The sequence below is a fragment of the Talpa europaea genome, assembly GCF_964194135.1.
Source record: "Talpa europaea genome assembly, chromosome: 3".
NCBI lineage: Eukaryota > Metazoa > Chordata > Mammalia > Eulipotyphla > Talpidae > Talpa > Talpa europaea.
In genome coordinates, this window is record NC_140069.1 from 18,538,725 (window position 1) to 18,560,927 (window position 22,203).

Genomic DNA, 22,203 nt, shown 5'->3' on the forward strand with positions numbered 1-22,203 from the left:
TGATATACCAAATGGAGCCTGCTAGTGAGTTAAACAGAGAAGCCAAAAATACTATAGAAAGTAATGCATCAAGAACCCCATAAAATAGAAAATTATGAAGTTTAGTATAGTTACAGTCAAATGACTTATGTAGGGATGCTGTAGTAGTATGCTTAAATGCATGATGAAAAAATTTAATGCAAAGAGAGAGGCAGAGCTTGAGTTAATATCTGAAACTAATGAAAGAATTTGAGATCAGACTAGTCTATTGCAATATGAATTGCAACTCCAAATCAATGGAAATTATCAATATTGTCATTGATACTAAGGCAGACATTTGAGATTAATGATTTACAATGCTTTGTGTGAAGTGTTCTGTGTAGTTAGGAAGGTCCTTTTCTATAAGTGACAAACAAGAAGAATGAAATAATGAATTCTTTCCCAAAAATGCGCAAAGAACATTTCAAAAAAGAGCATTAGAGGAGGAATATGAATTCTTATTTGCTTTTGATATATACATCAAGAAGTATCTAATAATGTTGAAATAACTAGTAAAGGAATAAATCTGTGATTTCTGTATGAAAAAACCTAGGTCAGTTATATTCTTTAGAGTATTATTTGGTGCTTATGTTTAGTCTTAATGATTTTATCTGTCATTCCTACCAAACTCTTTATGATGTAAATTCCTTTCTTTGACCTTGACCATATCTCCATCACAGTCCTAACTATACCTTATCATAGCCACTGCTGAAAAAAAAAATGGTTATGAAAACTATTAAAAATTTAAAACAATTTGAATAATGTATTGCTTCTCAGAATCATGTCTCGTTTTGATGGTCTACTAAATGGAAATGTTTACTGCTGTGTAGTATTATTTTCAGAAAGATCAATGAAAACATTACTCTGCACTTAATATCCACCTCTATTCTGTTGTCAGGAGTGAATTTCACAAGAGAACTGGGAAACAAGGTAATGATTTCATTAACATAACAAGAAATCTATGCTTAATCAAGCAAGCCATTCCCTCGTGGACATCTGTTCCTTAGTGAGCCTTGTGGCAGGTGGCTCCGCAGGAGTGATGAGAAGAAGAAAGTTCCTGAACTGATGGGCTTTTCCCTTGATAGTCACTTTAAGCACAAGCTGCTTTTGGTTATTAATAAATTATTTTCCTTATTCTGGGTTTCTCAGTTTTTCTTCTGCCATTTCTTTTCTAATTTCATATTCTTAAATGATCCTGTGTCCACAGAGGTTATTTTTGTTTGGTTGCTCTGGGGGCCAAGCTCTAATTTCTAGATCTAACGACAGAGAAACACTTGGATATGAGAAAAAAGAGATGTAGCATTCCATCTCTCTTCATGGAATTTGTTGTTCCATTCTTCAAGATAATAGTAAGGAATGATTAAGAATACTCCGCTCCCTAGCGCTCTGTTTTACATTATCTCTTCTCTTTTTGTAAAGTCAGCTTATAGCTCCTTTCATTATATATATTTTTCAGGTTTTTTTTTGGGCATAATGTATTCCATGTATAAACTCTTCTATGCAAGCATATCATCCATTAGTTTGTTCACTGAGCAAGACATATTTAGTATCTGTCACATGTACAATAAAGGACTAAATGCTGCAGTAATAAATGTAAAATGTAGTCCACACCATTAATAAGGGTGGGAGGGACACAGGAAGACTCAGGTTATCGTGTGAAGAAGTAATATCAATTATAGAGAAAAGCAAATATTATTATGAAGGGTAAAAAACAGAATGAATTTCTGAGAAATTTATCCTTGAATTATATTTAAAACCTATTAGAATTTAGAAAACAGTTTTATCAAATAATTACTTTATATAATGATATTTCATGAACATAGTAGTAATTTCATATTTTTTTTTGCTAGAATGTAAGATGGGTGGTTAGGCTGATGTATATAAATAATAACAAAAACATATAAACAAAACATGCTCTGGAATTCCAGAAAGTGTGAGCTATGGAATATTGTATATATTTTTACAAAGGTATCTTAGACTTGAGCATGTAAAACATTAAAATACATCCAAAGGTTTTGAAATTGGAATTATATAGATTTATTTCATAAAGGAGATAATGTTGACTATCGTTTGGAAGAAGGAATTCAAGTTATGCCAAACCAGACACTGGACAAATTATTATGTTTGGTCTCAAAACAATTATCAATTAACAATTTCCATTTGAAAGGATTTAACTTCCATTTCCTGATTTTTAACTAAACATGGTCACAATTTACTTGCAAGGATTGACTATAAACCCTTGTAAAGAGTATAATTCAAAGGATGGTTATATTTTCATATCACTCAACTGTCACTATTAAAGCCTTGGATATAAAGGTAACTTAACTAGTGTTGTGCTGGTAAATTTTTAATATTAGAATTCCCAGGGTGAGGTGCGGTAGAGGGTATGGGACTAAATCATAAATTTCCTATGTGTAAATATTTCCTTCATGGCTGATTTCAGGTCTCCAGTGGCTCAACCATTATCTGAAAAAGTTCTTAAAATATTTTACAATGACTCTCGTCTCCACAGGTTGCCCAATATCACTGCTTAAATACATATATTGTAAGTCACAGCTTTTCATTCCCTCAATTCGAATAAAATTTGCATACTCACATAGTTGTGACAGAAAAGAAAATATATTGTTTAGTAACTTACAGTTAATTTGCATTAAAAATAATGATTCTCTACCATCATGTTGTTCATATTGCATATGCTTATATAATCTCTTAAAAGATAATATATTTCCCTTCTTGAGATAATTATTATTTTATTTTTTTCTCCATCTATGTTTCCTTATGATAGATCTTAATGGTCACATATAGGGGATCTTCAATGTATTTTTTGAAGAATTTGTTTTCTCAGATCCATACTTGTGCTATAACTACATGCTACTTATGTATATGTAAGTGTGTGTGTGTGTGTATGTATATGTGTGTATATATATATATATATATATATATATATACACACACCCACCTAGAATTGCAGTGTTAGCATGTTAACGTTAAAACAAACAACCTCACATTAGGAATTAAGTAGGAAAAAGAAAAACAGACTAAAATGTTGCTATTATCACAGCTGGATTTGTTACACTGCTCAAAGATTTCTGGTCATTCATTACAATATACTTTGTAAGGCAAATCACTTTGTTTATATTCAAATTGTTAAGAGAGATCTCTAACTATACTTTTTTTCAATTTTATGTAATTACATTGTTCATTTTTTTTACAAAAAAATGCTTTTTCATTTCAGTTATAGTCCCCGTGAAATTCCCACCACCCATTCACCTGTTCCATCACCAAGGTCCCTTGTGCTATTCCCACCCGTTTTGACCCTACTTACTTCTCCCACCCTGCAGAATGTCTCTGATTTATAGTTGCTTATTGATTTTGATTTTCACATTATTCTAGTAACTTTTTCCCCCTGATCCCTTATTTGTATTCTCTACATTCCTCCTATAAGTAAAACCATCCAGTATCTTTCTTTTTCTTTCTGGCTTATTTCACTGATCATGATCCCTTCCAGCTCTATCCATGTTGCTTCAAATGGCAAGTCTAACTACAATTTGATACTTCCTCAAATAATGAAAGTCTTGGCAGAGTTCATGAAGACTAACATGCAACTATAATAATTCATATATTTATTATTTTTGTGTACCTTTAATAACACTAATTCATTTAGTAAGGCTAAAACCATCATTATTTTATCACACCTTAATGTTTATTATTCAGAACTACTGACTGCCTTTGGTTCAACACTGGCCCTTAGGCTTAAAGGATATATAGAGACCGTCAGTAATTGGATTATGGTGTCAACTCCAGTGCACAGTACTTTATCTTGCTGGGAAGGCAACTGAATAGTCATCTCACACTTCATACCTGCACATCTTATCAGTACTTTAGGAGTGACTACACCTATTTCTTATGAGATGTCTGCAACATCTTATGAGATGTCTGCAACAGACAGGAGAGGTCTGCCGCACTATGTGGGTTTTTCCCTGGCCAGCCGGGAATCAAACCCACACTGCAGAGGCTGCAGACAGCTTCACAGCACTGAGCTCAACCCCTATGCCACTGAGGAGGCCCTCCAATCACTGTGCTTTCCCTACAATTGATGTGGGTATTTTGTGCCCTGCCAGGTTTGCCTATGCCTTGTCAAGTGAGGTAGGGGAGACTGGTGACATTGTCGCACTTCCCGGTGACTCATTGCCCAAACTCTCTGCTTTCAATATTATGCGGAAGGTTGGTATGCCATCAACATCAAAAGAAATTAAATTCTAGAAACAACAATGATACCTTAAAAATTCCAAGAGAGTTCATGGTTGGAAGATTTGAGAGCCTACCTTCTATGTTAAGTAAGTTAGTTTTTGACAGAATAAAAAAAAAGTTAATGGCCACATTTCTTGCATTTATGATCATCTGCAATGAGCATCAAGTAACAATCTTTTGAGTCAGTGGATTTCAATATTTACAGGCAGCATGAAGGATGATGCAGCGTGGTAAGTAATGATGTAAGTGCCACTAAATAAATGGTGCTAGGGAGCTACAGAAGCATAAATATTTACCTTGGAGCCATACAAATGTGCTCTAATGAGCTATGGTAATGTCAGCAGTAAGATCATTGCTCCCTTTTATAGGAGGATGAATTTAGTTAACCTGGAAGGGCACATTAAAAACATTCTTCTTCAACTCAATGAATAGGAATGACTGTACCTGAACAGTATGAAGCATCTTTATATGCTCTGATTGGACAAATAACAACCATGTATTTCTTCTCCACTCATTATTCCAAAATTTCATTAGTAAATCAGTATTTTTCAAATAGACTGATGAATTGGGTAACATAAGTCAAATTGCTGATACGGACATGAGTCTCATAAAAAAAAATATTTGCCCAGATATACTCTACTTATGGGTTTACCTTTGGAACTTTTCAAAATTTATGGAGAACGCAATGGCTTTCACACTAAAGTGGATTCAAAGCACAGGGCACTGCAGCTAATATCTAGGATACATAATTACAATTGTGTTTTGAGGAAGAAGAGAAGACAGAAATAGAATTCTAGATATCCGCTTACTCTCTGTATCACTTCAGCCAAATATAATAATTTAATTTCTTCAAAGTTATAAAATTGGTTAATTGTATCAGATGAATAAGAAGATCTTGCTTAGGTATTCAATTTTATTTCTATGACTCTTTTGTAGTGTCTTTTTGCCTCTATTTCTCCAACTATATATTGGGAACATAAGTCAACTATACCTACTCAGGACATCATTGAAGCCAGTTAACTCACAATGTTGATGTATGACGTTCCTTTAAGCCCGTTATAATGAACAAAAATCATTTTGTATTATTATATACAAGTGCTTTATTCAATATGTGGTTATTTCAAGTGGTTGTGAAAAGACAAGTTAATTCGACTTAGCTTTCATATCCATAAGAGGGTGTAAAGTCAATATCTACAAAAGGAACCTATTAAAAACACATAGAAAGGAAAATTGCAGTCAAGCAGCTACACCATCTGGGTCATATGAAAATGAGAAGTAGTGATGAGTGTCTGCATGCTGATGGTGCTGCAGACCTAATCAACTCACTGTCTCTCCAAGCAGTCATGTGTACAGATTAATGAAGAGAGGTGACAGAATAAAACTTCCCGCTGACTTGCTGTGGATAAGCTATTTTGCTCCATCATTGCCTCAGCTTTGCTTACAGGATAGTAGATGCACTCTAGCATGTGCTTTTCTACTAATCGTTTTGACTAAATGAACCAAATCTCGTGGTAAAAGGTGCCAACAACATCTGGTAGCTCTAAATCAGAATCCGTGTAGATAAACACATCCATGTCGCCTTTTACTCCGTCAGAATCATAAATCAGCATGATGCCGCTGACCCAACACGACATGACCCCGCGTTACCACTTTATCAAGCAGAAGACAGATTTCTCATGGTTTTCAATGTTGATTTCTTTTATCCTATTTTCAGTTTTTAAAGTCAATGGGACCATTCATTGCTATTGTGTTCCTTTCCAGTAGGCTGTTTTATAAATCTAACCACTCAGTTATCTCAAATGCTCCCTGATCATTTTGTATTACTTTGAGTCATCTCTTTCACATAAAGCAACTATAAAATATGTCATTAAATACATTTTGGAACATTGGAGCATTTTTTCCTACAAATTTTGCATTTGTTTACAAATTAATTATCACCAATGTGTCCCTTGGTGGAATTTACTTTTTAAAGCTTAACTATTAGGTATTTTGATAAAGAGAATAGTTTCCATATAAGCATGTGACTTTCAATACATCAAGGCAGTACCTTCTGGAGATGGATCAGCAATATCTTAATATTCTCTGTTACTCTAAACTAGGAGTAGAATGTAATAGAATTTGTTAACTTGGTATTCAGTATAGCCTCATTCCAGTATATCTCCCTTACTATTACCCCCAACATTCATTCAGAATTCTCCATACATACAATCATATTCTGCTTCTTATTGATTTCTGAAAATATAAGGCACTTTTGTTCAAATTGCAAAGCAAAACATGGATTGCAAATCTCACAATTTTCCTCTAGGTTTAACTATGGAAGTGCCAGAGTATAGTTTCCTGGAAAATTACAACCAGCCCTTTAAGTCATTGCACAGTGAATATACTAATAAAGTATAGGAAAACAACCCCTGGCATAAATTTACATTTGTGAGGACCTGAAACAAAAGAAAGTGAGAGGCTTATCAATTATATTTAAAACTTAAATGTAGTTTGTGTACTTACATTAATATATATCTAGATACATACGCATATATAGATGTATAGTACTTAAATCCACAGGAAAAAAAAAAGTTTAATTTTTTTTAACCTACCTTGGAGAGTGAATCATCATAAGGATGTGCAGGTTTTGTGATGCAATAAGGCTGCAAAATGAGAAAGACAACTTATCTTTATAAGAATTTATTAAGCAGAAAAATTCAAATTAAAATATATAGCAATATTTCAATATTTACTTCCTATACAGTTACAAAAATGTTTTCCCTTTAGAGAAAGTTTCTACAATACAAATTTAGTGTACTGAAAATGTCATTAAAATTAACATACAATTTACTTCTTTTATTCACATCTATATTTTATTTCAGTTTATTGCTGAACTTTGCATATCATTCAGAGTAGTATGAAGAGTAGTAGTATGAAGGGTATCATTCAGAGTAGTAAATTGTTCTAAAATTGAGTTTTGAAGAATTTACTGAAAATAATGATCCAGAGTGGCAAATAAACATTTCTCAAATTCAATAGAGCAAGATATTTGGGTTGTTTCTCTTTCTTTGAGCTCCAATTTGTCAAATCTTTCTTATTAAGCTATTCTCTATTGTAAGTCATGGATAAGAATGAAAAAGAAGAAAATAAACAAGAAAGAACTTTCAGTTGCTGTATTTATCCTCCTAACACCAAATCTTTAGTAATTTACTTGCAACAATGTCTATTTTTTTAATGAATGATTCAAGAGCTTATTCAGAATGCCTCTCCTTGCAACACAAATTTTCATCTAAAGAAAAGTAGAACACAATTTTAAATTTCCCAAACAAATATATAAAAATTGATATATGCTATTCAAACTTCCCCTTAACACCTTTATATACATTTAAAAAAATTCTTGGGGGGTAACAATGATTTATAACATTGTTTATATTTTAGAGGTGTAGGATTTCCCCTTTTGGGTGTTACCAGATCATATGGATCAGCAGGCAACTGTGTCCATCACCAGAGTTCACTGTGCCTCCTCCCAACTGTTCATCTTTCCCCTCCCTCTGGTGGCCTCAGTGCACAGTCACATCTATTATTTCCATAGGCAACCAAGAATCATGTTGAAGTTACTGTACACTGCCCCAAAGATATTTTTGTAATGTATCACAAATATAAATATTCACAAACAATAAATACCATTACCTTGGTGGTTTCAGTTTATGCCATTTTAATATGTCCATTTTACCCAAGGACTTGCATCAATAAAGAATTTGTAAAGATTTGCAATTATTGAAGCTTAATGTTGTAATATTAATCAATTCATCCATTCAGCTATGAATTCATTTAGTCAACATTTCACATCAATTGTGCCCCAGACACTGGTCTGGTTTGGTAGAGCAAATATTTTGCTTTTTAAGAGTTCACAATTGGTTTCATCAAAGTTGATGAATTTGTCCAAAGTCAAATGATATTTTACAGCTGGAATTAAAAATCAGTCTCTTATTTTCTAGCATTGTGTTTTGGAAGGTGGTTGCCAAAATAAAATAAAGAGTGGCCTTTTACCCCACTTTATTAAGGTAATATTGGTTTACAACACTGTATATGATTTAGGGCAAAAAGTTCATGCCTCCTCATATCACACTCACCATCAAAGCATCCATATTCCTTTACCTTATTCCATTGAGTCCCCTCCCCACTTTATTCCAATCTTCACGCTCCCTCCCATTCTAGTAGCACCAATTCTGCAGTCATATTTCTCAAGAATGTCTTTTTACAGCAAGTGTATTGTTCACATACCGGGTGCTATAAGAAAACCTGGGTTTATACGTTACATATCCTTGGTTTTCTTGTCAAAGATCACAGATACAAGCACTTAGTTCTGGCTTATGTATTCAATTTCATTGTTTATGTTCTATGTGTTTATTGTTATCACAGTACCATATTATTTTTATTATTATAACCCTATAATATGATAAAATCAGGACATTTTGTTCTTTTTCAAGGTTGCATTAGCTTTTGGGGGCTGTGTGCAACCCTATATAATTTTAGGGATTATTTTTCTATGTCTGTGAAAAATATCATTGGGATTTTGATAGAGCTTGCATTGAATCTATAGACTACTTTGGATAATATAATTTATCAATATTAATTCTAATCCATGAACATAGAATGCTTTTCTTTTTGTGTGACAAGATAGATGGTCCTGGAGAACATTATGCTAGATGAAATAAGGCAGACACAGAAAGAAGAAATAATACAAGATAGCATTCACATTTAGGATACAAATAGTCAAACTCTCATGGAAACAAAGTAGAATAGTGACTGCAGGAGGGTCCCCTAGATGATGTGAAAATAAATGGTTAGAAGGCACGGTTCTGGAGATCTACCTTTCAGCATAATGCCTATTGCTGATGATATTACTTTGTATATTTAAAACTTGCTAGGTGGGTAAATGTTTCACTTCATGTTCTTACCACAAAAAGAAAACTACTAATAAGAAAAAAAGGGTGGGAAGAAACTTTGAAAGGTATATGTTTGAATAGTGGTGTTTATGGCCTTGATGGAAATGGGTGATGGTTTTAAACAAGTGCACTTATCTCCAAACTCATTGAATGACATATTTTAAATATATGCATCTTCCAAAAAAAGGCAAAACTGAGAGATTATTGCTTTTAAATTCTCTGGATTTTAACTATTCTGATACCTTTAATTTTGTATTTATGTTCTGCTTTGAAATTTTCAGTTTCTTTCCCCATAATTATACTCAGTTCTCTCTCTCTTAAATCAAAACAGTTTATTCTTTCTGCCACCTGAAGTAGATTTTGAAAGAGCAATTTAGAGTGAACACTGATAGTTAACTTGGACTCATTCATAAAGAATATAATTTAGAAAAAAAAAATTCCCCAGTATTGAAAAAATTATGATTTAAACCACATCTACACAATTCAACAAAAATGTAAAGTTGTGTTCAAGAAGATAAGTTAGTTCCCTCTTCATATGCCAAAGTCATCCCTACCACATGTCCACAGTGATATGCAACTGTCAAACCATAACAGATTCACTAGATGTTATTACATAGAACATGTAAGTTTTTTATTTGCAAGAATTAGCTTGAATATTTGTCAGACTTCTTAATGCTTTTTGCAATATATCAGCACAGTGCTAGCATCAAGATGTAAAATAAAACTTTAAGAAAATAAAGAGAATATTTTTAAAAGTTACCTTTTCTACAGAATAATCCCAAGTTGTAAAAAAAAGCCAAAAAGTAATAAAAAATATAAATGCAATGGTACAGATGTGCTGCTGGTAGATTTAATATTATGCTACAACAATACCTTTTGAATTAAAATATACTAAATTTGATTTGCAGGTATAAACACACTTTCATATTACCATCTGCATGTAAATTTGACATTATTATTAAATAAATTTTAAGTAATTGATGGTATCTTAAGTAGTAATAACTTCTAAATAGTATACTAGTATCTAATCAAATCATCACATTCTTTAGATCATTGTAGTCAGGACTGAGACATAATACCAGGTATAGAAATTTTCATTTGGGCAATATATATCACAGTAACACAGGGATTGTATCATTTGCAAGTTGGTAATGGTATTGAAGGGATAATAGAATTATTACTTTTTGAGAGTTCACTGTGACTTGATAAAAGTGGTGTATGCATTATATCAGATAACCTTAATAATACAGCTATGATTTACAAAGAAATAAAACAGAATTGGTTTAAATAACTTGAGAATAAATGACTTACTAAAAGTTCCAGCAGTTTAAGAGTGATAAAACTGAGATATATAAAGAATTTGGTTAAACCCAGAGTCCACGTGCTTTATCTCTACTCTCTACTTACATACATACATCATTTTATATCTCACTTTTGGATGAATGTCACTATTTGCATACTCAAAATGTGTTGCCCTTTTTTTTTTGGTAAGTAATTTTAATAAGATTAAATGAGTGGTCCACTTTGGAATGTAATGGTTTTGCTGTACTTAATTAGTAATTAATAAGGCCTGTTGGGTCCACTGTAAACATATATTCATTTTTCACCTTAAAAGTGAGTATATCAAATCAAGTCTTTGTGTATATATACAAATTGGTATTTCCGAGTCCAGTTTTGCAGGGACCACGTGCCTGTAATTCATAAATATTGCCACTAGATGGCGAACTTGTCATTACTGCCAATTGGTAATTTTCAATGCATTAAAAGAAACATTAAAAAACAAAACCCCTTATTTTATTGAGTAAAATTATTCAAAACGATAAAGACAAATACTAGATTATTTCACCCTTATGTGGAATAGAAAAAACAAAACAAAACAAAACAAAGGAACACACGCAATAAAAGCATAACACACCCTAGAAATCTGACTGTGGAGTTGAGACTACAGCAGGATGGGCTACAAAGGCAGGGATGGGACGAGATCCAATGAATGATGGTGGAGGATTCTGGGTTTATGGTGGTGCTATGGTGTGGCTACAACCATCTAAAAAGGGATGAAACTATTATATACCTATATCAAATAAAAACTAATACAATTATATAGAGAGTTGTACTGTGTGTACATACACATATTTGCAACCCAGTGTTACCTCAATAAAAACTACCACAATTTATATATATATATATACACATTGTTATAAAGTAATGTTAGCTCAGTAAACATAATAAAAAGAAGAAAATCCCTTATCATTAACTCTTTATTGTGACACACACTATTATATATAAAAATCATAATTTGTCACTATTTTATGCACCTATTTAAAATTACTGAAAACATAAAATAGAATATAGTAATCTATTATCCATACAGAGCTTATTAACTGTCACTTTGTAAGTTCATTGTATATTATCATCATTGTTAATCCTCACCAATAAATGAGATAAATGTTAATATTGTCAAGTAACATATATCAGATCTACTGTAAGATATAGAAACAGAATATTCCTATAAATATTCAAATCCAAACTGAGATTTAAATCTACTCTCTTTATTGCATATATAAATTTAAAAAACATATTTAATATGGAAATGTTACTTAGCATTATATTTAATTTTTTATAATTGCTCTCCATTATATAAACTTTTCTGAACAGTCAATTTTGAACAATTATTCCTTTGATAATAAAGTGTCTGACAACCGGTAATATTCTCATGCTTATTTTAATATTTTTCTCTAGGACACAGTCTTGAAAAATCCATAATGTAGAATATCAATATTTTACTTAAGAGTAATTCATGGTATACTTGAAATTTTCCAAGAGACTAGATCTCAGTAGGCTCACCAAATATACAAAAAGATAATTATGTTGAGTGGATTGATATCTTAAACCATTTGATTTGATTGGAGTAATCATTTCATAGTAAAAATATCAAAACATCATGTTACACATACTAAATGCATACGATTTTTATTTGCAAATATTTTTTCCAATAAAGCTGTAGCACAAAGATGTAAATAAAAATCATTTAGGTGTTTGAAATATGTTTTTTCTTAGTTATGATAATGTTTATCAAATTTATTCATGCCTTTGTATCCGCATAGTCAATGACTGGTTCCAACCTTCATGTGGGAAACTACATTGTCAAGAAAGAATTCTATTACAGACTTCAGGTAAATTAAACATATTTTATTTTAATGCTTAATAAATGTATATAAAAATCTTAAATAATTCTAAGGAATCCCTTTTAAAAGATTTAAAACACCGAGTAGAAAATATAGGCAGTAAGGTGCTTAAATCTGTGAAGGATTTTTAAACTCTGACACCAAACGCAAAGGCAAGATTCAACAAGTGGGACAACATAAGACTAAAATGTTCTGCAAAGCAAAGGAAACTAACAAAATGAAAATGCAACTTAATCTAGAAATTGTATGCAAAATATGTATCTAATAAGTGTTTAATATTCAAAATATGTAAAGAGCTAATGCAATTTAACAGCAAAAAAAGAAAAAATCCAATTAAGAATTGGACAGATCCGAACAGACATGTTTCAAAGCAGAGATACAGATGGTCAACAGGTACACAAAAAGATGTCCGCATCAATAATCATCAAGGAAATGCAAACTGAAACCACAATGAGTTATCAGCTCTTATCTGTTAAAAGGGCTATCATCAAAAGGACAAAAAAAAAATGTTGGTGACGATGTGGAAAAAAGAGCCTTTGTGCACTGTTGGTGGGAATGTAAATTGGTACATTTACTAATGAAAACAGTATAAATGTTCCTTAAAAATTAAAAATAGAACTACCGTATGATTTTGTAATTCCATTTCTGGATATTTATCCAAAGGAAACAAAGACGCTCAAAAATATATCCATACCTCCATACTGATAGCAGCATTATTAATAAAATCTAAAATAAGCAAGCCATCTAAGTTCAAATGGATGGATGAATAGGTAAAAAAAGAAAAAAAAAGAAAATGTCACACACACAGAGTAATATTATTCTGCCACTGAAAAGGAAGAAAATCTTGCCATTTGCAAAAACACTGATGGACCTTGAGGGCATTATGCTAAATATAATAAATCAGACAAAGAAACACTATTTTATGAAGACTCTAAAAACAAAAATGAGCTCATAAATACAGGGAATAGATTGGAGGCTGCCAGAGGTGGGTATGGGGGGGGGGATAGGTAAAGGGGTGGTCAAAAGGTACAGACCTCCAGTTTTAAAATAAATGTAGTATAGTGTACAGCTTAATACTACTACATTATGTATTTGAAAATTGCTAAGAGTGTAAATCTTAAAAGTTGTCATCACAGGTAAAACCATTTGTATCTATGTATGGTGAAGATGTTAACTTGATTTTTTGTGGTGATCATTTCACAATACATTCACATATTGAATCATTATATAGCATATAAACTAACACAATGTTATTTGATAATTATACCTCAATTTTTAAGAGAATCCAATTAAAAATTATCAAAAGTAAAAAAAATAGTCTAAGTTGGTATCATTGTGCTATATTGGCAGCAATTTTTCTTTTTCTCTATTTTGTAAAATAACAGAACTTGTATCTCAGCCATGGATATCCAGGGGCAATGAAATGAACCATGCATGCCATGATAACAATAAACCCAGGTGGCAAGTTAGGTCCTGAATGTTGTTTTGACTCAAGAGGTCAGGAGAAAACTCCATGAAGATGTAATACATTTTCAAATGAAAAAATATATAGAAAGTGCCGAGTGGAAGAGCATGTACAGACAAATAACAGTACAAAGGTCTACACTGGAAAAGACAGTGACAAAGGTGGGAAACGTGACTTGAACTTTCCAACAAAGGTGAAGACATTATGATTTGAGGTCTGAGAATCAGGCAGAAGCCAGATCAAGTCAAATCCTAAAAACTACTAATAGTTGAGGGGGTTGGATTTTCTTCTATGTGATATGAAAAAAAACTAAAACTTTTAAGCTTTTCAAAAATGCTAACATCATAGAACAATGGATGACATTTTCAGAGCTTCATTCCATTAAGAAAGTTAAGTCTTCCATTTTCAGAAAGATTTTGTATGCAGAATATATTAATAGAAAGGCAATCTTTCTAATCATCTGTCCTATATAACATCGGTGCCATATTTTGCTTTTGCTTTCATCCAGTAATAATTCATCATGTTTTCTAGAGTTTAAAGATTTTGTAACAAGATATTTTAAAAATATTTTGGTAAAAACAAACGGAACGGAACTTAACATTGTGATTCACATTATTTTAAAGATGAAAAATCACAGGTACTCATGAGAAAAATGTAAAACTCAGCTAAAAGGTTTTTAAATGTTTTCCTCTTCAGTTCAACTATTTATTGCTTTCACTTTTTAAATTGCTTTCAAATTTTTAGGTCTCCACAACACTCAGATCCATTTTATCTATTGGCTATACCTTCATTTCTTTAAGGGTGTAAAATATAGCTAGTCCCATCCCCCCAGCACTATTTGTTTTGAATAAACATTTAAAACATGCTCCCCAGCAGCATTATTTCTTTTGAATAAAAATCAAAACAAAGTTCTTGGTTAATTTTCAGTGCTCTAACAAGATTGTGTCAAAGATTAGTGATAGTCTTATCATCTTTGGGGGAAGTAATTTGACTTGAATTCAGCTTAGAAGGGGGAGGGCTCATGACAGTATCTGCTTTGGAGACTGAACATCCCCAAAGGTGGATCCCTGTAAAATATTGTTTCTTGCTCTCCAGGCATGGCAAATTAAACTTGCTGCAAAGAACTTGAAAGGAAAAAATAACACTAAGATATCATCAGGTTGAAACAAAAAATGTTGATATCTGGTAGTATGAAACAGAAACTATAATACTATTCTGGAATTCAAAATTGTAAAAATGCCATAGGGAATTCAGCAATTTATAGTAAATTAGAAGACATGCATGGACATGGATGTATTACATAGTCCAATAGATAAATGATAAATAGGTAATCAGATAGACAGATAAGTACACACATACATACTTACATAGGTTACCAGAAGCATAGATGATGGATGGCTAGCTAGATGAAAGATAGCTAGAAGTAAATATCTTGGAAAAAATATTTTACTTTTATACTAGGAAAGTTATCCAAAAGAGTTGATAACAAATCAGTTTTAAAAGAGAAACACAGAAACAATCTATATATTCATCTGAAGGAAGAAGGGTAAGAAAGTGGTAATATTATGAATAAGAATATTAAATTTTAATTAAAATATTCAGCCAGCGACCCATGAATCAACATTTATAAATTTTTAAAAAAGAAACACAACTGATGAAATCAAATTATAGATCACAGATTAATATCTATACATTTAATGCACAACTGAACTAATGATTGATGGATATATATGTGGATTCATAGAAATTGAGATATATAGATTATATTTTAATATGTGTCAAATTGTATATATATATATATATATAAAATAAATATACCAATGGCTAATATTTTGGAGTATCAAAGGTTCCTATCTATTCTGGATTAGTAATTTCATTTCACAATATATCTCTGATGCACAAAATATATTGATGAATTTCATTACTAGCTATCTTGCTTTTCTGCTAAAGCTCAGCTTTTTGTAAAAGGAGTGACAACTAACTCAATGCTGCATGAATTTTTTTAAAAAGCTTTATATATTTATGCATACAAGAGCTGGGTGCAGGCCAGAGGGTTGTGTGTTGGGGGGCGGGTGAGAGGATTCACCAGAGACAGAGTGGGGAGCCGAACAGGCAGAAGGACCGAAATACACTGCTGAGGGGAGCAGCAGGTAAGTCAGGAGAGGTCTGCTGCGCCATGGTGGTGGCTCCCTGGCTGGCCTGTAATCGAAATCATGCTGCAGTGGCTATGGATTACTTCATAGTTTGCATCTTTACCCTTGTGCCACCAGGGAGGCCCTGACATGAATTTTTAATACAGCGTAATCTGATGATATAAGCAATCCATTCCTGTAGTTACTTTTGTATCCTGTGAACCAAAGTCAGTCTCTCACTGTGTGTATGTTTGATAAGACTTATGAATTCATGGAGGGAGGAAAGACGTGTCTCCTTGGACAAGCTGTCCTCCACCTTAGTTAGAATCCAGATTCCTGCCTTTTCCCAGATGACATGGAAGCATGGATGGATAGAATCTAAATCTGTGGATGATGAGCTCACAGATGAGCAAATCTGTGATCTCAGGTTTGCTCAGAAACAATTAGCAATGCCTGGCTCATTCTGTCTCCCCGCTTTGCTCACTGAAGCCTGCTGTGACTCATGGGGAGGCCTGCTCCCCAGTCCTGAGTGAAGACATGCTCTTTCTTTGTCAAGGTGACTCCAATTTGGTAAATGTTCATCCAGATGCTGGGCCTACTGAAGAGCCTAGAATAACTACATGTTCTCTGTTCTGAATGTTCAGGTCACATCTGAGTTCTTCACTGTCTGGCTCCTCTTTCTTCTCTGTCTCCAATCCTCCAAGTTAAAAAGGAGTGAATTATCATTATTGTTATTGTTGAACTACAAGTAGTAGTTGTTATTAATAGTTTCCGTTTTAATTGTTGATATTTTCTTTTCCTTTTGAGAAATGGAATGGCACTCCCTGACATTCAAAAACTTAAATCTGTCTGCATATTGTTAAAAACAAGTGTGTTGTTCATAGCTATGTCTTGATATATTCTTGCTGTATTAAAATAATCTTGCAGAACAATATCATACTAACTCTATAACCAAGATAAAGCAATAAAAAAAAATCATACCACTTCATTATCATTTTAAACACATACAAAACAATACCATCGTGTAAAGTAAGGAAGTGAAAACCCCAAACAGACCCATCCTGGTTAATCTGAATGAATGCTTCTTCTTTTCTAATTATTATTTTAGATTTAGTCTATTTTCTTTTCCTCCGTCTAAATAAGATACATTGAGGTGCACCCTGGTGGTGCAGGAGTTAAAGACAGCACTATCAAGCTATTGCCTGCCACTACAGCACGAGTTCAATCCCAATCTGGCCAAGGAGCAACCCACAGGGCTCAGCAGACCTCTCCTGTCTTGCTCACTGCTCCCCTCAGCAGTGTATTTCAGTAGATCTGGCTGTTCTGCTCCCCGCTCCCCACTCCCCACTCTCTCTGGTGAATCCTCTCTGCCCGCCCCCCTACACCTCTGACTTACATCCCAGTTCTTGTACGCATGAATAAATAAATCTTTATTTTTTTAACTCCTTTTTATTTTAAAGATGTATTTATTTATACAAGCACTTGGGTTCATGCCAGAGGCGCGGGAGGGTGAGAGAACCACAAGAGACAGAGAAGGGAGAAGAACAAGCAGAAGGACCAAAATACACTGCTGAGGGGAGCAGCAGGTGAGACAGGAGAGGTCTGCTGCGCCATGTGGGAATCTCCCTGGGCGGCCGGGAATGGAACTGGCGACACGAAGGCTGCGGACAGCCTCACGGTGTAACACTCAACCCACTGCACCACCCAGGAGGCCCCTAAATAAATCTTTAAAAATAAATAAATAAATAAGATCCATTGAGATACCTATTCACTATGGCCACACCACCCTAAACGTGCCCTATCTGGTCTGATCTTGGAAGCAAGAAGGGTCCGACCTGATTACACTTGGATGGGAGATACCCAATCATAAAATTACCCCTGCTTGCTGGCAGTTTCCAATCCAGCATAGACCTAGAAAAAAATCTCCTAACAAAAATTAAAATCCTATAAATGTTTCCTACCACTTTTTCCACTCACACACCCCACAATTGCCAAAGTGTGCATCATACCTCATTGCAATGAATAATACATTCACCTTTTCAAATACAGGGATAGCTCTGGTAGTCTTTGGGTGAAGGACACTAACATATTTTATATCATATACATAAAGTGAATAAACATGACCTATTACAAAGGTAGAATGAACATGTCAAATATTTTATTCAATTCTTTAATTACAAATAAAACTGTCTTAAAAGTAAATGTTTTCAGAGACAGGCCCTTTGTACTCATTGTGAAAAAAAATTGTTCAAACAATACTAAAAGAATGAGTCCAACAGAGAATAATTGAAAAAAATACAGAAAAAAATTACTGTGGTGGGATATTTTTCTACTGACTAGGAATTATGAGTTATTGTATAAATCCCAAGTTTATTCCAATGTTAAATCACAAAATCAATTACACATATATTTTCCTAGAATATTAAATAATTCTTGGGTAAGCTTGCTAAGCAGAGTCTCTAGGTAACACTGAGATGACAGCAGTATTCTTTATTGATTTCTACACTTGAAATAATTTTTTCTTGACAGACATTTCTGAAAACCTTGAGCATGTACAGCTATCATAGGCAAAATGGGGAATATTCTCTATGATAGACATACAATATTAGTAGTAAATTATCCACACATAGTTGAGCATTTTGGAAAGTTGGAAAAACATCTCTCAAGACAAATAATGTATCTTGCAGACAATTGCTTGCCACATAACTATTTTGTACGGTTAGAATATGAATATTATTAAAAGTTTCTTTCTGTTCCCTACATGTAACAAATCCTGTTCTAATCTAAGATAAAAGCAAGAAGAGCAAGAAAAATTCCCTCATTCCAGCTTTACTTCCTCTCCATAAGAAATTGGTTAAAGGGGGTCTCCCCTGGTGGCACAGTGGTTGAGCACTGGGCTGCGAAGTTGCCCACAGCCTCTGCAGCACCAGTTCCATCCATGGCCGCTGGCGAGGGTCCCACATGGCGCACAGAACTCTCCTGCTGCACCTGTTGCTCCCCTCAGCAGTGTATTTAGTCAGTCTGCCTGTTCTGCTCCCCGCTCTGACTGGTGAATTCTCTCACTCTCCCGTGCTTCTGACTGTACCCAGTGCTTGTATAAATAAATAAATAAATAAATCTTAAAAAAAAAAAGAAATTGGTTAAAGGACAGTTTCGTATTAGAAAAAGGAGGTATTTGTGTGGGAGGAATAAATTAATAACATTTAGTGGGACCCTCTCCGATGGCCAGGGAACAAACCGATGCTGCAGAGGCTGCAGGCAGCCTTGTGGCCCAGCGCTCAACCGCTGCTATATTGGCCTTGCTCTTAATAACACTGATGCTCTTAAAAAGAAAGAGCTTAAATAGCTGGGCCTTAATTATAGGGGCAGTGATCCAGGGTAAGATCCCATACTTGAAAAACAAAGAGAGCAATTCATGGTTTATGATCCTGTCGCAACTATAATTTTCACCCAGTTCTGTATAATGTTCAACTACAGTCTAGAGGTAGAGGCTGGCACAATATTTTTTTTTTAAATAAATTGGTAGAGGGTTTGGCCTAGGGAGAGGATCATTATGGATTCTCAGCAAACAACTTGGGCAGCTGTAGCATAATAGGAAACTTGAAACCTTGATGTTCACGGAGGCAAAGTTGAAGTGTTCTTTAGCCCCTGTTATTTTCTACCTATCACCTGTGCTAATATCAGGGACCAGGTCATTGAACAGGTGCCAAGACAGCAGTCTGAAATTATAGACACTTAAGGACTCTCAGGGAAAAACCTAAGACTACATGCAGTTTCTTATAGGAGTGAAATAAAATCAGTTAAAAAAATAAGAAAATATAGCCTATGAAAAACTGAAATGAAGAGAGAAGAATATATCACAAATGATGGAGCAAAAGATACTTGAGAGGGCCTCCCTGGTGGCACAAAGGGTTAAGCACAGCACTGTGAAGCTGTCCACAGCCTCAGCAGCACAAGTTCGATCCCAGCCAGCCAGGGAGCTACCCACTGCAGAGCTCTGCTGTCTCGCCCACTGCTCCCATGAGCGGTGTATTTCAGTCACTCTGCCTGTTCTGACCCCACTCTGTCTCTGGTGAATCCTCTCAGCACCCTGCCCTCTGGCCTATATCCCAGTTCTTGCATGCATAAATAAATAAATCTTAAAAAAAGAAACCTGATAGAAGTCTCAATCCAGGAGAACTGCCAGAACATGCCAGAAGAGTTTAAGCTACAGTTATAACCATCCTTACTGAGTTAAGAAAAACAATGGATGATATAAATCAAGAACATATCAAAGATCTAGAAATATGAGACCACTACAACTATAAAGAATGGATCTAAAACACTGTAACTGAATCAAAATATGCAAATAAATGGCCTCAACAGCAGACAATACCAGTATTCAAGTAATGGAGAATTTTAATGAGCTTGAAAGCACAGTAAGGAGAATATGTAAGCAACAAAATACTTTAAAAATTGAAATATACAATGGCCTCCCTGGTGGCGCAGGCGGTGTGAAGCTGTCCTCAGCCTCTGCAGCGCCAGTTTGATCCCCATCGGCCTCGGAGCAACACACATGGCTAGCAGACCTCTCCTGTGTCACCCACTGCTCCCCTCAGCAGTGTATTTCATCAGTCTGCCTGTTCTGTTCCATGCTCTGTCTCTGGTGAATCCTCTCACCCTCCCACACATCTGGCCTATACCCCGGTTCTTGTATAAATAAATAAATCTTTTAAAAAATAATAAAAATAAAAAATAAACTTAAAAAAATTAAAATATACAAAAACATTTTAGAATAACCTTAGAGAAATAGTATCCATATCATTGGAATCCCAGAAGGAGAAGAAAAACAGAAAAGTCTAGAAATTTTATTATTTGAGAATCATATCAATTTGAAATGAACCATATTCCCTAATCCAAGAAACCCAGAGTTCCAAAATAAATAATACCAGAATGACATTCCAAGACAAATTCTAATAAAACTGTTGAAAGCTAGTGACAAGGAAAGAATATCAAGAGTAATAAGATGCAAAAGAGTAATCTACTTGGGAATATCAATTAGACTCTATGGGTACTATTTAATGAACTTTACAGGCAGGAAAAGGAATAGAGATATTTAAAGGACTCCAAGTAAAAAGGCTTCCATACTAGAATATGCTCTAAGATTTTCATCAAAACAAACAAGATAGGGTAAGGAGCATTACTGAAAAGTAAAATCTAAAAGTATCAACACCAAGCAGGATGATTAAAAATAAAAGTTTAAGGGCCCTCCCTGGTGGTGCAGCAGTTGAGCGCTGGGCTGAGTAGCTGCCCACAGCCTCTGCAGCGCCACTTCGATCCCAGGCCACTGGGTGAGGGTCCCACATGCCACGCAGACCCTTCCTGCCGCCCGCTGCTCCCCTCAGCAGTGTACTTCGGTCCTTCTGCCTGCTCTGCTCCCCGCTCTGGCTCTGGTGAATTCTCTCACCTTCCCGCGCTTCTGACTGCACCCAGTGCTTGTATAAATAAATAAATAAATAAATAAATAAATAAATAAATAAATAAACAAACAAACACACAAACAATCTTTAAAAAAACTATAAATAAAAAATAAATAAAAATAAAAGTATAAGAGAGGCTTTTTATAATGTGAAAAAAATCTAAAATAGAAGCCTAAATTATACATATTGATTTATACTATAGAGTGTCAGTAAGAATTTTGGTATATAAAATAGCTAAAAACCTGGGTTATTGAAGGGATCATTCTTGCTTTGCTTGGGGTATCTGTCCATATTTTACTATGCATGTATAATTTATTGAATTATGATATACATATAGAAAAAAGCAGGGATCATAAATGTCTTGCATTATCAAAACTGATAAATCTTATAAGTGAGTTTACCCAGAAATCAGAATGCAAATTAAGGATCTTAATAGAAATTTCCTTTCTATATGCTTCCATCACAATCCTCCTTAATCTAAGATAAATAGCATTTTAACATACCAATAGTTTTCTTGATTTGATACTAAATTTAAATTTAATCATATTGCATATATTCTGTTGCATATGATTTTTTCTGTCAACATTATTTTTTAAACTGTCTTACAGTTTTACTAAGTTTGAACAGCATACATATTCTAGTAATCAGTAAGTAATACATGTCTGCATATATCCAAATGAAACATACATATTCACCAAAGATATGGAAATATTGAGGCACCATTTATAACTACCTCAATGGAAACACATTTAAATTATAACAAAA